General features: G+C 34.9%; 1 pseudogene; it reads left to right on the top strand.

Moving 5' to 3' along the window:
- The window catches only part of LOC101568512, a 22,820-nt pseudogene extending 15,560 nt beyond the window's left edge, over positions 1-7,260 (top strand).
- The last annotated feature ends 6,980 nt before the right edge of the window (positions 7,261-14,240 follow it).

Here is a 14,240-nt window from a genome sequence, read left to right as displayed (position 1 = left end):
CTTCTTCTTCTTCTTCTTCTTCTTCTTCTTCTTCTTCTTCTTCTTCTTCTTCTTCTTCTTCTTCTTCTTCTTCTTCTTCTTCTTTCTTTTTGGCTTCCCTCCTTGCAGCACACTGTTTCTCCTTATTCTGCTGCTGCAGTCAAACATAGGTGACAGATTCAGATTATGAATTTGTTTTCTATCACCTTGACAAATGAAGGGCTATGGAGATAGAAGGACATGGATATTTTGAGCAATAGAATGTATTCTAAAGTGAAGTAAGGAAATTGTAGCCAATATGTAAATCATTATTTTGTCTAGTAGTCAGCAATATTCAGTCTTCCCAGAGTAAATCCATGTGCACACATTCAGTTGCGAAACTTGCAACATTAAGAAATAAATGCAGGCCAGAGATCTTCTCAAACATATTGATGGCTAAAAGGACATTTTTATTCATTTGATTATTACTTCATTTGAGTTTTACTACCAATACTGACAGTTCTAATCCAAATATTTGTGTTCTGAGTCTTTAGTTTTAATCTATGCAGTAATTTCTGCTTTTAAATGATAAGGATGGTTAACACGTTCTGGCAGAGATTGTCCATTATCAAATCTAGTCAAAATTCCATTAATCCAGTGAACTGTATTCTTTGAGCGATCAGTATTTACACAATTCAGAGTGCAATAGAAAAGAATGTTTAAGACTATAATGATGCACAGCAAAAACTTCAATCTAAATTTTGTACAGTTTATGTTACTATAAAGTTGTGCATAAATGGTATGAGAAAAAGTGATTATGTACAAATGCACTCCTCTGCTTGCAGAATTTTTAGAACAATATAGGCAGAATCAACATCAAGACTAACTTTCTTGATTGTTTGCTTGTTTATTCCATTTCTATTATTCCATTCTAACATTTTATGATCACGTAAACCCTGATTATTCTAGCTTCTTTCCTTAAATTTTTGACTCAATTGTCAAACACAGAGAAAATATCTAACTCCCCGCATTCTACTATTCTGATCTGAACATCAGAATAAGATGCTTTACTTCTCTTTCAGACTTAACATGTACAGAAATCACTCTAAAACAAAAGGGTGATATTTTAAGAAAGCACTGAGAATGGTGGAAAGGAGATCAAGTTCCAGCTCTGATTTAGCACTGACAAATTGGATATGAGAATTCAATCTCTCCAAGCTTCCATTTCCTCATGAAAAAGAAGGCATGTTTATAGACATTTGCTAAGTATGTATGTGTGCTAAAACAATGCCAGGCAACTCACATGTGTAGTTTTATTTTTGAGTTAATCCCAACACTTAAAGGGAATGAGCAATACGATCTGTAATCATAGAATCAAAACTGTAGGTCTCATATGTAAATAAACTTAGAGATTAAAGAAGTACACAGTGGAGGAGCTGATTTTAAGTAAATGTTTTTAAATCTGAAATGTGCATTCAGATCTGCTACTAATAACATCTACACCATATATATTGTAATTACACATTCTTTTTTCCATAAAATAACAAAAACTATTATCAAAGTGGTAATTATCATTTATTATCATTTGTTGTAGTTTTTGTATTATTTTTGCAATAGTAGGGATTTAATACATGGGGACTGAATCGCTCAGGTACATTTTCAGTGCTACATACTTCTTCTTCTGCTTCTGCTTCTGCTTCTCCTTCTGCTTCTTATTATTATGCAGGCTGTTGCTTAGTTGCCCAGAATGACTTTAGACTTGTTATTCTCCTTCTTCAATTTCAATTTCCCACAAAGCTTGGATACAGAGCTGCACCAGACTACTATTGGTATTATAATATCCTGAATCTTTCAAGACTTGAAGATGTGAATTTGACACTCATCAGTGGTTTTGGTTAGAGGATAAAGTAATATACAAAGTCTCTGTCCAAGGTGGAGAACCTTATAAAATTTTGAATTATCCAGACCAATAAGGAAACAGTGTGACAAATGAAATGTGGCAAAATTTTCAATGTCTAAAATAACGTAGTTTGGGGTTAGGGAGATAACTCAGTAAAATAAGCACTTGACTGGCAAGCACAAGGCCCTCAGTTTAATCCCCAATACTGCAACAATAATAACAATAATAATCATAATAAAATAATGTAGTTCAAAATATAATAGGTAAAAATATATATATTATATTGGCTTCCTTGTTGCTGTTATTGAAACATTAAGAGAATATCACAGTTGATTTATATACTTCCATGCGTTTTAAAAACCAAGTTACAATTTATACATGGGTCACTAGCCTGTAAAAGTTGTGTTTATGCTGATGCTTGGAACCACCAACTGAGACTTAGACAATGCCAGGCAGCTTCAGGTCCTTCTGGAACCTTACTGACCCATACACACCATGCTTCCATCACTGCCAACTTGAGGTGATCATTGGGAGCTTCAAAAATACCAAAACAAGGAGGAAAAGTCAATCTCAGTCCTCCAACTCACATAGAACAAATCCAGGAGACAAAGCCATACAAAAACTTGGAAGCCATATGCCCAAAATTTCTGAAATGATAGCATCTAAAGTAAAGAAACAAGTTCCACAGACTATAGAAGAAATAAGATCAGAAATAATCCCTCAGGTCAAGAAGAAATGACAACAAATATGAAAGAGTTGCTCAGCATAGCTAAAGAAGACACAGATAAGGGCTGGCCAAATAACTCAGTGTATTAAAGTATCTGCTTAGACAGATACAATGGCTGGGGTTCGATCCCAGGGGCAATGCTGGCCACAGCCCTGGAGCATGGTAGAAGTGATTGAGACTGGGCATGTTGGCACTTTCCTGTAATCCTAGCTCTTGGGAGGCTGAACACAGGTGCATCACTAGGAGTCTGATCTATGTAGTGAGACCCTGTAGACCCTGTCCTAAAATTTTTTTAAAAAGAAGACAGATAAAAAAAAAATAGAGAATAGGAAAATGATGGAAACATTGAATGAAGAATACCAGAAAGAATTAGAATGTATGAAACAGATTGAAATAGATATCCAGGAAAATAAGAATTCCATTGAAAGCTGGCAAAAACTTGTCAATGCAACTGAACATAGATTTTTCAGACCATGAAGACAATGGTGTAGCTAATGAACTGAAAGGAAAGATTTCTTGAAACTAATAAGGAACCACGAAATGACAATTCAGCAACTACAAGATAACACAAAGAAATACAATATAAGAATAATAGGAGTCAAAAACATAGCAACAGTCAGCATAAATGACATAAAAGACTACTTTGAAACATAATAACAGAAAATTTCACAGCATGAGAAAAGAATCTGACATATAGTTAAGGGAAGCAAATAGAACTCCAAATAGCCATAACCAAAGTAAATCTATACCTAGACACCTAATAATAAAAATCCCAGAAATTTAATGAAAGAACAGAATATTAAAAGCTGTTAGAGAGAAGAAACAGACCAACTACTTTGGAAAGCCCATCAGAATCATTGCAGATTGTGCAACATAAACCATCAAATCAAGAAGAGAATGGAGTGAAGTAGTTCAGGTTGTGAAAGAAAATAGCTTCCAACCCAGGCTGATGTACCTGGCAAAACTGTCTATCAAATTCAATGGCAAGATGATTTTTCCATGACAAAGAACAACTGAAGAAATTCATAAACCACCAAACTGACCATATGAAGAGTACAGATATTCCAGAGAGATACTGAAACAACCTCAGCTTCAAGAACAACAGAAAGAAGCCAGAGAGACCACTCAGCAGCATAAAGGCCTGACTGGCAAGATCAATGTCTTTACTTCAATCCCCAGTACTGCAAAATAAAAACAAACAAACAACAGAAAGGAATCACCAAACATAGCAAGTCATTAAAAAGAGGGGAAAATTATAGAATCTATAGTGGGAACATAACAGGACAAAGACAAGCTAATACATATTAGTTGTAGCCATCAATGAAAATGCCCTCAAATCACCAATCAAAAGAAACAGAATATCAGAGTAGATACAGAAACAAAATCAAACAATATGCTGTATACAAGAAACATTTAACTAAAAAGAAAATTCATAGGCTGAAAGTTAAATGGTGGAAAACAATACTTCATGCAACAGAAATCCAGAAAAAAGCAGGGGTAGCTATTCTGGTTGCTGACAATATCAACTTTCCACCAAGCATGAGTAAAAGACATAAAGGTCACTAATACTTGTTAGGGGACATCTGCAAGAGGAAAAGTTAACAATTATAAATATATATGCACTCAATGTAGGAACACAAACCTACATAAGTCAAAATTTAGAGCCATGAAAAAAATCAATGGAGCAATAATACAATTGGAATGGAGGATTTTAACATGCCACTGCCAAAATGAGAGAGATCAACTAAGCAAAAAATCAGCAGTGAAGTAACAGAAGTCAAATGCTTTAAAGAAATGGACTTTGCAGACCTTTACACAATGTTTCATCCAGCATATCAGAATACACATTTGTCTTAACTGCACTTAGGATTTCTCTAAAATTTACCATATACTAGCACATAGAGCATGCTTAAGTACATGCAAAGGGATTAAAAGTATTCCTTGAATAGTGTCTGACTATAGTGCAATGAAACTGGAAATTATGACAAAAGAAACTACAAAAATATCATAAACCCATAGAAATTGAATAACAGCTTCCAAACAACTAGTGGATCACAGATGGAATTGAAGAAAACATTAAACAATTTTTACAATAAAATGAAAATGCAGATACAACATACTGGAAACTGTGAGATACAATGACATTTGTCTTAAGAGGAAAATTTATAGTGGTAAATTCACAGTTTAGGAAAACTTATCAAGCTCCAATAAATGATTTTATGCTGCATATCCTGCTCCTAGGAAAAGAATAAGTCAAGCCTAAAGTGCAAAGAAGGCAGGAAATTACAAGTTTAGAGGAGAAATTAATGCAATGGAGATGAAAAAAATACAAAGAATAAATAAGTCAAAGCATTGGTCCCTTGAACTAATAAATAAAATTAATAAACTAACAGTCCTTATCAAAAAATGAAGAAAAAAACTCCAATTCATTCAATAAGAAATGAAAAGGGCAGAAAAAACTACTCATCCTATAGAAACTCAGAAGTTTATGTCTAGTTCAAAAATCTTTACTCTCACAGGATAGAAAACACAGAAATGGACAGTTTCCTAGATACATATGAAATGTCAAACCTGAGTCTAGAAGATATACAGACTCTGAATAACCCAATAAGAAGAAATGAAATCGAAAATGTGATAAAAAAAAACCTACCAGCCTTTCATGGGGCATTGAGATAGACCAGCAGTCTAAAGTGCCTGCTTAGGCTAGCTTAGGCAGGAACAGGGGACTGCAGTTCAATCCTCGGCACCATATGCTATGCCAACCCTGCCCTCAGGGTGGGTTGAACTGGCAAAAATAAAAGAAAAAGAAAAAAAGAAAAAACCTACCCCAAAAGAAAGGCCCAGGTTCTGATGTTTTCACAGCTGAATTCTAGAAGATATTATAATATCAAATTTTCTTAAACTCTTCAATGAAATTGAAAGGGTAGTCATTTTCATAAACTGATTTCTGTAGGCAAACATTATCCTGGAACCCAAACCAAAGAAAGATCCAACTAAGAAAGAAAACTACAGACCAATCTATCTACTGAACATAGATGCAAAAATCTTTCATAATATACTAACAAGCAGAATGCAGCAAATCATTAAAAAGATTATACATCATGACCAAGTGGGATTCATCCCAGGAGGGAAGTGATAGTTCAATATACACACTTCCATAAATGTAATAACCATGTCAACAGTGCCAAAAACAAAAAACAGGTGATCATCGCAAAAAATAAAAAAAAGCTTCTAACAAAGTTCAACATTAATTCATGATTAAAACCCCCATGGAATATCAGAATAGATGGTCTATATATCAACTTGATAAAGAAACAGCCAGCATTATGTTAAATGGGCAAAAACTGAAAGCTTTCACTTTAAGATCAGGACCAAGACAAGGATGTCCACTGTCTCTACTCCTATTCAAAATGGTTCTGGAAACATTTGTCAGAGAAATGAGACAAGAAAGAGATATAAAAAGAATAATGACTGGAGAGGAAGAAGTGAAATTATCATTATTTTCAGATGACATGACACTCTACACCAAAGACCCCAAAAACTCCTAACAGGACTTGCAGACTTACTAAGAAAATTCAGTAGCATAGCAGAATACAAAGTTCACACTCAAAAATCAATAGAATTTCTATATGCAAATAGCCAATACATTGAGAGAGAAATTGGAGATAACATATCTTTCATAACATCCAAATAAATGAAATAGTAATCAGTCTCACACAGGAAGTAACAGATTTATATAGTGAAAATTATAGTACTCTGAGAAAAGAGAGAGAAGCTTTCAGAAAATGGATAGGAAGAACCAACATTGCAAAAATGGCCATACTCCCAACATCATTATACAGATTCAATGCAATCCCAATTAAAATACCAATAGTATACATCATGAATCTAGAGAAAGCATTCCAAAAATTGATATGGAAGACTCTTAGAATATCAAAAGCAATCCTGGGCAAAAAAGGAAAGGCAAGAAGTATCACAGTCTATAACCTGAAATAACATTACAGATCTATTGTGACTAAATCAGCATGGTACTAGCAAGAAGAAAAGACATGAGGACCAATGGAACAGATTAGAAGATGCACACACAACTACAAACACACTCAGCCACCTTATCTTTGACAAAGGGGCCAAATATGTTCATTGGAAGATAGCCTCTTTAATAAATTGTCTTGGAAATACTGCCTTTCCACATGCTGAAGGCTAAAATTAGACCCATATCTCTCACCATGAAGAAAGCTACTGTCAAAATGGATCAAAGATTGAAATATTAAATCTGAAATACTAGACCTCCTGGAGAAAAAAAGAAGGTTGAAAACTTGAAGATACAGGTATAGAGAGATCATGAACAAGAACCCGGCAAGGTTTCAAAGCTGGTGGACAACGTGGACCAGCAACAAACCACCAACACCATAGAGGAGCCACTGGATCTCATCAGACTCAGCCTAGATGAGCTGATCTTTGTGAAAATTAGGAATGACCGAGAGCTTTGAGGCAGATTACATGCTCATGATTAGCATTTAAACATGATATTGGCAGATGTGGAAGAAACTTGACTATAGAAATTGATGAAGAGACATATGAAGAGATGCACAAATCAGTGAAACAAAATATCCCAATGTTCTTTATCTGGGGAAACGGTTTTGTGCTAGTTGTCCCACCACTAAGAGTTGGCTGAAATGAAGAATTTGTCCCACATTGCAACATTGGGCTGTTTAACTACCAGACATTCAGGGGACAAGGATGCACACACAGTGATGCCAGGGAATAGCCAGGGCATTTATTCACCAAGGAAATGAGTTCATTTGCCTTATAACATTTTAAAACCTTATAACATTTTAAGTTAAGTTGCGTGTTTTTTTTTTTTTTTTCTTTTACCTTCTTACTCCACACTCACCAAGGTGCTGGACTTTTTCAGGTTTGTGCTGTCGTTCTTGTTGACAGTGTCTAGTGTTTTTTTTTTTTTTAAATTAGACTTGATGTTTCCCTTTTGACAACAAAAAATATGAACAAAAACCAAATTGCATGGAAAATACTTCAAAGAATTAATAGCTGGGATCTCTTGTTCTTTAAAAGTTTTTACACTTCAAAAGAAATCATCAACAAAATAAGAAAACCCATGCACTGGGAAAATATTATCTCCAACTGCCCCGCTGAGAAATGTCTTCTGTCTAGAATGTATACAGAGATAAATACTATCAGGTATCCAAAATTCAAAGACCCAATCAAAAAGGGCATCTGAGATGAATATATACTTCTTATATAAATAAATACAAAGGGAAATAAATATGCAAAGAAATGGTTAGCCTCATTGGTCATTTGAAAAATCCAAATTAAAACAAAACTGAGATTCCATCTCACCCAAACAAAGATGGTGATCATTAAGAAGTCAAACAATCACAAATGCTGGCAGGAATGTGGGGGTGGGGAAGGGCACTTCTCCACTGTTGGTGGGAGTACAGACTGATATACCCACAATGGAAATCAGTGTTTGTGTACCTCAAAAAAGCTACAATTGCAGGTCCAATTCAACCCAGCTATTCCCCTCCGCAGTATTTTTTCTAGAAGAACTGAAAGAATCATACCACATTGACTTATGTGCCCCTATGTTTGTAGTAGTGCAATTTGTGATAATTAAATCTTGGAAGCCACCCAAGTGAGCATCAACTAAGGAATGGATAAAGAATATGTGGTATTTTTACACAGAGGAGTATTATTCAGCTATAAAAATGATAAATTTGATTCTTTCTCATTAAACGGATGCAAGTGGAGACCACAATCATAAGTGAAACAAATCAGACTTCCACATACAAACATTGCATAACAGATACAGTTAGATGGAAAGAAATGGATCTTAAGGATTAAGCAGAGAAGAGGAGAGAAAAGAGAAAAAATGGGAAAACTAGTAGGAGCAAAGCATGCAAGCATATATAAAAGATGGATGACGTGATTGAAATAAGAATTTCCATCAGTTTTATGAAAATAGCAGTTAATATGCAGAATTCTCACCTTGACTAACTCAGTATGCAGATAACTGCCAACCAAGCAACTACATTTAGGACAGCAATGGGTAATACACAAGCTGCACTGGACATGCCTCTCATCTTGGTCTTCAGAATGTGTACCATTTCTAATGTCATACCAATAATTGCTATACTCTCTTTAAAGCAAAATTTTTAGAAAAGGTAATAAAGGAAAAGAGACAACAAAATTTAAGATTTGTGGAAAGCATGCGGTAATATTCAATCATATGTCCCATCTTTCATAACTATATCTGATAATCTGAGCAACATATTTAATGAAAAAACAGATAATATATCATTCATTTTTAATCAGCTATTCTTGTGTCTAAAATTTGCAATATATGTATTGTTGTATGTTACCCTGATTCTGTATTTGTTTTTTTTTCTTGCTTTTGTTTTTACTCTTCAAAATAAAAGAAAATTACAATAAAAAAGGAAAAAGTCATTGAGATGGAGAGAAGGACAGGAGAGGGAGTGGGGGAAAGAGATTTCTCTATATATTTAAGCTGGATGGATAGGATAACTATACTGTAGATTTCTGCTGGTGTGTGAAAAGGAGTAGTTAATGATTTTTGGGGGGGTTCATTTGTTAATTTTTTTTCTTTAGCTCTTTTTGATTTCTTAATATTTTTCTCTTTCTTCCTCCAAATTTGCATGCATACGTCTGGTAATCTGAACAACTAATTTGAAAAGAACAATATACAATACAACAAATACTGCCAAATTTGTATTATTTTGTTTAGTGATAATTTGTATCACTTGTATTTTTTTGCTTTAATAGTATTTTGTACTCTTTTCAAAAAATAAAACAAATTATATATGCTCATGTATTCTGTGAGATCAACTTTTATGCATATTTCTTATTCCATATGTATAAGTATTCTGTATTTTAAGTAGTTTATCTAATTTATATATCTAAAATACATGGGAAATAATTAGAAGGTTCTTATAACAAATAACAATCATTGTTATATGTTTATATTTTAAGTTAGCTATACAGTTTATGTTTGAGATTTTCCAGTTTCTTTTGAACTTGATATGAAGAATTATTCAATTGAAAATAAATATAATTGAAATATTTTAAGAAGTATGTTGTCATCCAATTGTATAGTTTTTTTCTTGCATTTAACATAAACAGTAAGAACAGCTGTCAGTCAGCTCATGAAAATGAACCTTGTTAATGTAGTATAGTAAAATCACCTATGGAAGTTTAAAACTCAAGAATACACTGCTTCAACTTTTGTTCACTTGTTCTTTTGTTCTTATATTGTCAAACTCAGGTCAGACATTGGCTTTTATTGTCTGACTGTAATGAAAATAAAGTGGTTGCTTAATCAATTACTAACCATAGCATGTGTTTAATTAAACATAAGGTTGATCTTAGGAAATGTTTTATAAATTGGTTGATTTTATAACACGTGAATCAAAATATTGAAAATACAGCATGCAGAACAATCTCATGAAGAGAAATTTTCCACATGGCAATTTGATTCTCCTAAATGGACAGACATGACAGACACCACAGGGACACTTTCTCCCAGTAGACTAGGAGGTTTGGGCACCATCAGGAATATCTACAAGTACAATAGAATCGGACTAAATGGTGTTTTTATTACAAAATTATTTTCATATTAAATTTAAAGAATAGCATTCTAGAGATTAATATAGATCCGATCTAACTGTTATGATTCTTTAGTTTTATTTTTACTCCTGTTCAGATTTGCATATGGTAATATTATTATTTTTACACTAAATTAACTATAAAATTAATTATGAGCATCAGGTGATACAACAAAAGTTTTATTTCTTCAATTAGAAAGTGGATCCAAAAGATGAGTCACGTTCTCTTTTTCAACATTTTGTTTATTAATGATTTCTTCTGTACCACTTTTAGTCTAGCTAGTCCTATATGATTTTGACAGTATGAAACAAAATATATTTCATAAAATTCACGTTATCCAGGATGCACATTATTACATTTACCCAGTGAGATAGGGAAAATAAAACAAGGTAACAGACTAATTTTTACATGAGGGGAAGGAAATTTTCCTTAGGAATGCTAAATATCAGCTGTAAACTACCACAAGGTAAGAATTTAATTTAAAATTAATTAAAGTTGATATTACTCCCATATGCTTTTTATTTTTGAATTTAATTTTATTTTTAAAGAGAGCACAAAATTATGTTAAAACAGAAAAATTACAAGTTATATAGAATTTCGCTTAAAGTAATATGTATTTCACAGTATTAGTTGTAATACATAGTGTTATCTTCTAACTAGTTATTCATATTGCCAGATATATGCATGTAAAATTGGAAGAAAAAAATATATAAGAAACTAAGAAGAAAGGCCAGCAAGAGAGCTCAGCAGACTAAGTGCTTGCTTAAGCAGTCAAGCTCAGGGATGGGAGTTTGGTCTCTGGTATCACTTGCTGCCCTGGCCCCACTCTCGGACACGGTGAACCTGCGACTGAGTCTGGGCATTGTGGTGCATACCCGTAATCCCAGCCCTGGGGAGGCTGAAAACAGAAGGATCACTATGAGTCTGAGCTGTGTAGTGACACCCTGTACCAAATACATAAAATTTTCAAAAAATTAAGAATAGAAACAGTACAAACAATTTAAAAAAGGATACAATTTTTTTATCTGCTTCTTTCTGTAAACTAGCAGAAATTCACAGTGTAGTTGTCTAAACAATTCTGCTTATTTACCCAGATAACTCTCTTTCCCCCACTCCCTCTCCTGTCCTTCTCCTCTCAGTAACTCTTTCCTTTTGAATAAGTTCTTTCCCTTTTTCCAGTATCTATTGTACCCTTCAGATTCCATTTTCTCTTTTCAGTCCTCACAGTAAGGAGATAATATGATGTTTGAATTTGTGGGTGTGATTTATTTCACTTAAGAGTACGGTATCTAGTTGCATCCATTTACAATCAAAAGACTCAAACTTATCCTAGTTTATAGCTGAATAGTTTTCCACTGTGTAAAAATGCTCGCTCTTCTTTATCTGTTCATCAGTTGATCTGTTTATCACACCTTTTCTGCCTTTGTGTTCTTCTTCCTCTCCTCCTCCTCTTCACACTCTTTCCTGTTTCTCCTCCTCAATTCATTCCTCTTTCCACTCCTTCTTCCTCTTCTTCATGAAGATTCTCCTCTTTAGTATGAGCTATCAATAATTTCTTAAGGTAAAGCTAGAATACTAATAATATAACAGTGATAAAAATGAAAAAATAATAACAGCAAACAGTCATGAATGACAGAGGAAAAAGAGCTAGATAGAATGCATCATAATTTCAAATATCGATATTATCAAATACAAATACTTACACAAATCCTAAAAAAATAAGCCAGAAATTGTGGTACATGACTGTAACTCCAGCATTTTGAAAATTGAGGCAGGGGGATCATCATGAGATCAAGGCCAGACTGGGCTACATAGCAATACCCTGTCTCAAAAAATAAAAACAAACAAACATAAACCCAAGCAATAGAAAATACAGTACATATTTTAAAATTCATGTCATGCTTATTAATGGACTAAGCATGACTGAATAAAGTTAGTGACCTAAAATTATTGTAAGGAAATCATAAAAACATAATAGAAGAAGTTGAAAATATGAAAACTTAAAGACATATGTAAGAAAATTTAAATAGCCACTCTACATATTGTGTACCTAAAGACAAAGAAAACTTGAGGAAATATCAAATGATAAAATGGATGGCTTGGGCCATTGAGATAGCTCAGTGAACAAAGTACCAGCTTTGGCAATTGTAGGGACCAGAGTACAATCCCCAGTCCCACATGTTGTGTCACCCCCACCCAAAGTGTGCTGAGCCTGGAACAGTGTCCAGGCATGGTGATACAGGTCTGTAATCCCTGTGCTGGAGATGCTGAAAACAGAAGGATCACCTTGAGTCTGAGCAGTGTAGTGAGACCCTGTACCAAATATACAAATGGAAAAAAAAAGAAAATGGCTGGCTGTTTTTCCTAAAAGAAAAATACAGTATTCCACAGATGGGAGAATGCTGCAGAATCTTTCCCAAAAAGTATTAAGAAATACATTGAAGGGGGCTGGTGAGATGGCTCAGTGGTCTAAAGCACCTACTTAGAACAAGCTTAGCAAAGCACAGGGACCGCGGTTCAATGCCCCAGCACCACATGCCAGCCAGCCCCGCCCCCAGGTGGGCTGAGCTGGCCACACACACACTAAATAAATAAATAAATTTTTTTTAAGAAAAGAAATACATTGAAGGGTTCGATCCCCCTGCCTGACCTGCCAGCCCCACCCCCTGGTACCCCTGAGACAGCAATGGAGACTGGGTGTAAGGGCACGAGCCAGTAATCCTAGCTTTTGGGAGGCTGTAAACAGGAGGATCACTACGAGTCCCATCTCTGCAGTGAGACACTGTACACCCTGTAGACCCTTCCCTAAAATACAGGAAATAAAATACATTGATACTAAAGATCAAAATATGTGGAAACAAAAATTTAAAAAGAAAACTTTAAAAGCCTCCATTAAAAAATAATTAATTTCAAGGCAGTTAACATTAACTTGACTTTTGAATTTATTCCTCTTTTGTTTTTTAATGTATTTTGTTGTTGAAGGGTCTTGCTATGCAATTCAGACTCATGGTGATCCTCCTGTTTTCAGCCTCCCAGAGCTGGGATTACAGGCATGCACCACTGCACTCTGGACTCTGGCCTGCACTGGGGGTGGGGCCAGTGCAGCATGCAGTGCTAGCTATCAAACTGTGGTCCCTGTGCTTGTCTAAACTTGCCTAAGCAGGCACTTTAGTCTGCTGAGCGATCTCACCCTCTAGGAACTTAATGTGAAAATAATGGCAACTAAGCCCAACATGGTGGTGCACATCTATACACTATCACTCAGGAGCCTGAGGCAGGAGAATCACTGAGTGTTTGAGGATAGGCCTGGTTTACACAGAGAAGAGGTTAAGGCCAACCTGGGCTGTAGTGAGACCCTTCCTCTGAAGAAGAAAAATAAAGAAAAGAAGAGGGCAAGATGAAGTTAGTTGACTAATTCTTTTAACCAACTAAAAGAACATAAGAGCCAGTCTCACATTTAATAAGGAAGTCAAAATACTTTTCACATATTAGGACAAAATAACATTTTAAAGAAACAGAGCATAATAAAATAAAATGAAACAAACAAAAACAGAAAGAATGATATTCAAAAAGATAAACCTGAAAACATACAGCTATTGGTCCTAAGCCAAGTGTCTTAAATGCATTATGAAATGTTACAAGGAAAGTTGCATATGTTAAGCTCTTATATGTCTTTTTTTTAAAGCAAATACCTCTGCCATTCTGTAATGCTTAGAACCAACGAGAGATAAAAGTGATGGGTGATGATTGCAGAAGACAGGCAGAGTCGTGGATGGGTACAGAGCCCTGAGGAGCCCTACTCCGCATGCCCACCCCCCATCATAGGAGCACTGGTAATTCCTACCCTGCTCATCACCATTGTGAGACCCATAGAGAGCTTCAGCTCTAATGCCCTGACCATTCTGAAGCCATTCTGAATCATGGAAAGCAGGAGTTTGGTAAGCCATCACCACTGCAGGGAGCATTGGGATCCCATGAGCATTTCAGATGCAGAATCCAGCCACCTGCCATTGC

This window comes from Octodon degus, unplaced genomic scaffold (assembly GCF_000260255.1).
Source record: "Octodon degus isolate 3935 unplaced genomic scaffold, OctDeg1.0 scaffold00172, whole genome shotgun sequence".
NCBI lineage: Eukaryota > Metazoa > Chordata > Mammalia > Rodentia > Octodontidae > Octodon > Octodon degus.
This window is presented reverse-complemented; position numbering and strand designations above follow the sequence as displayed.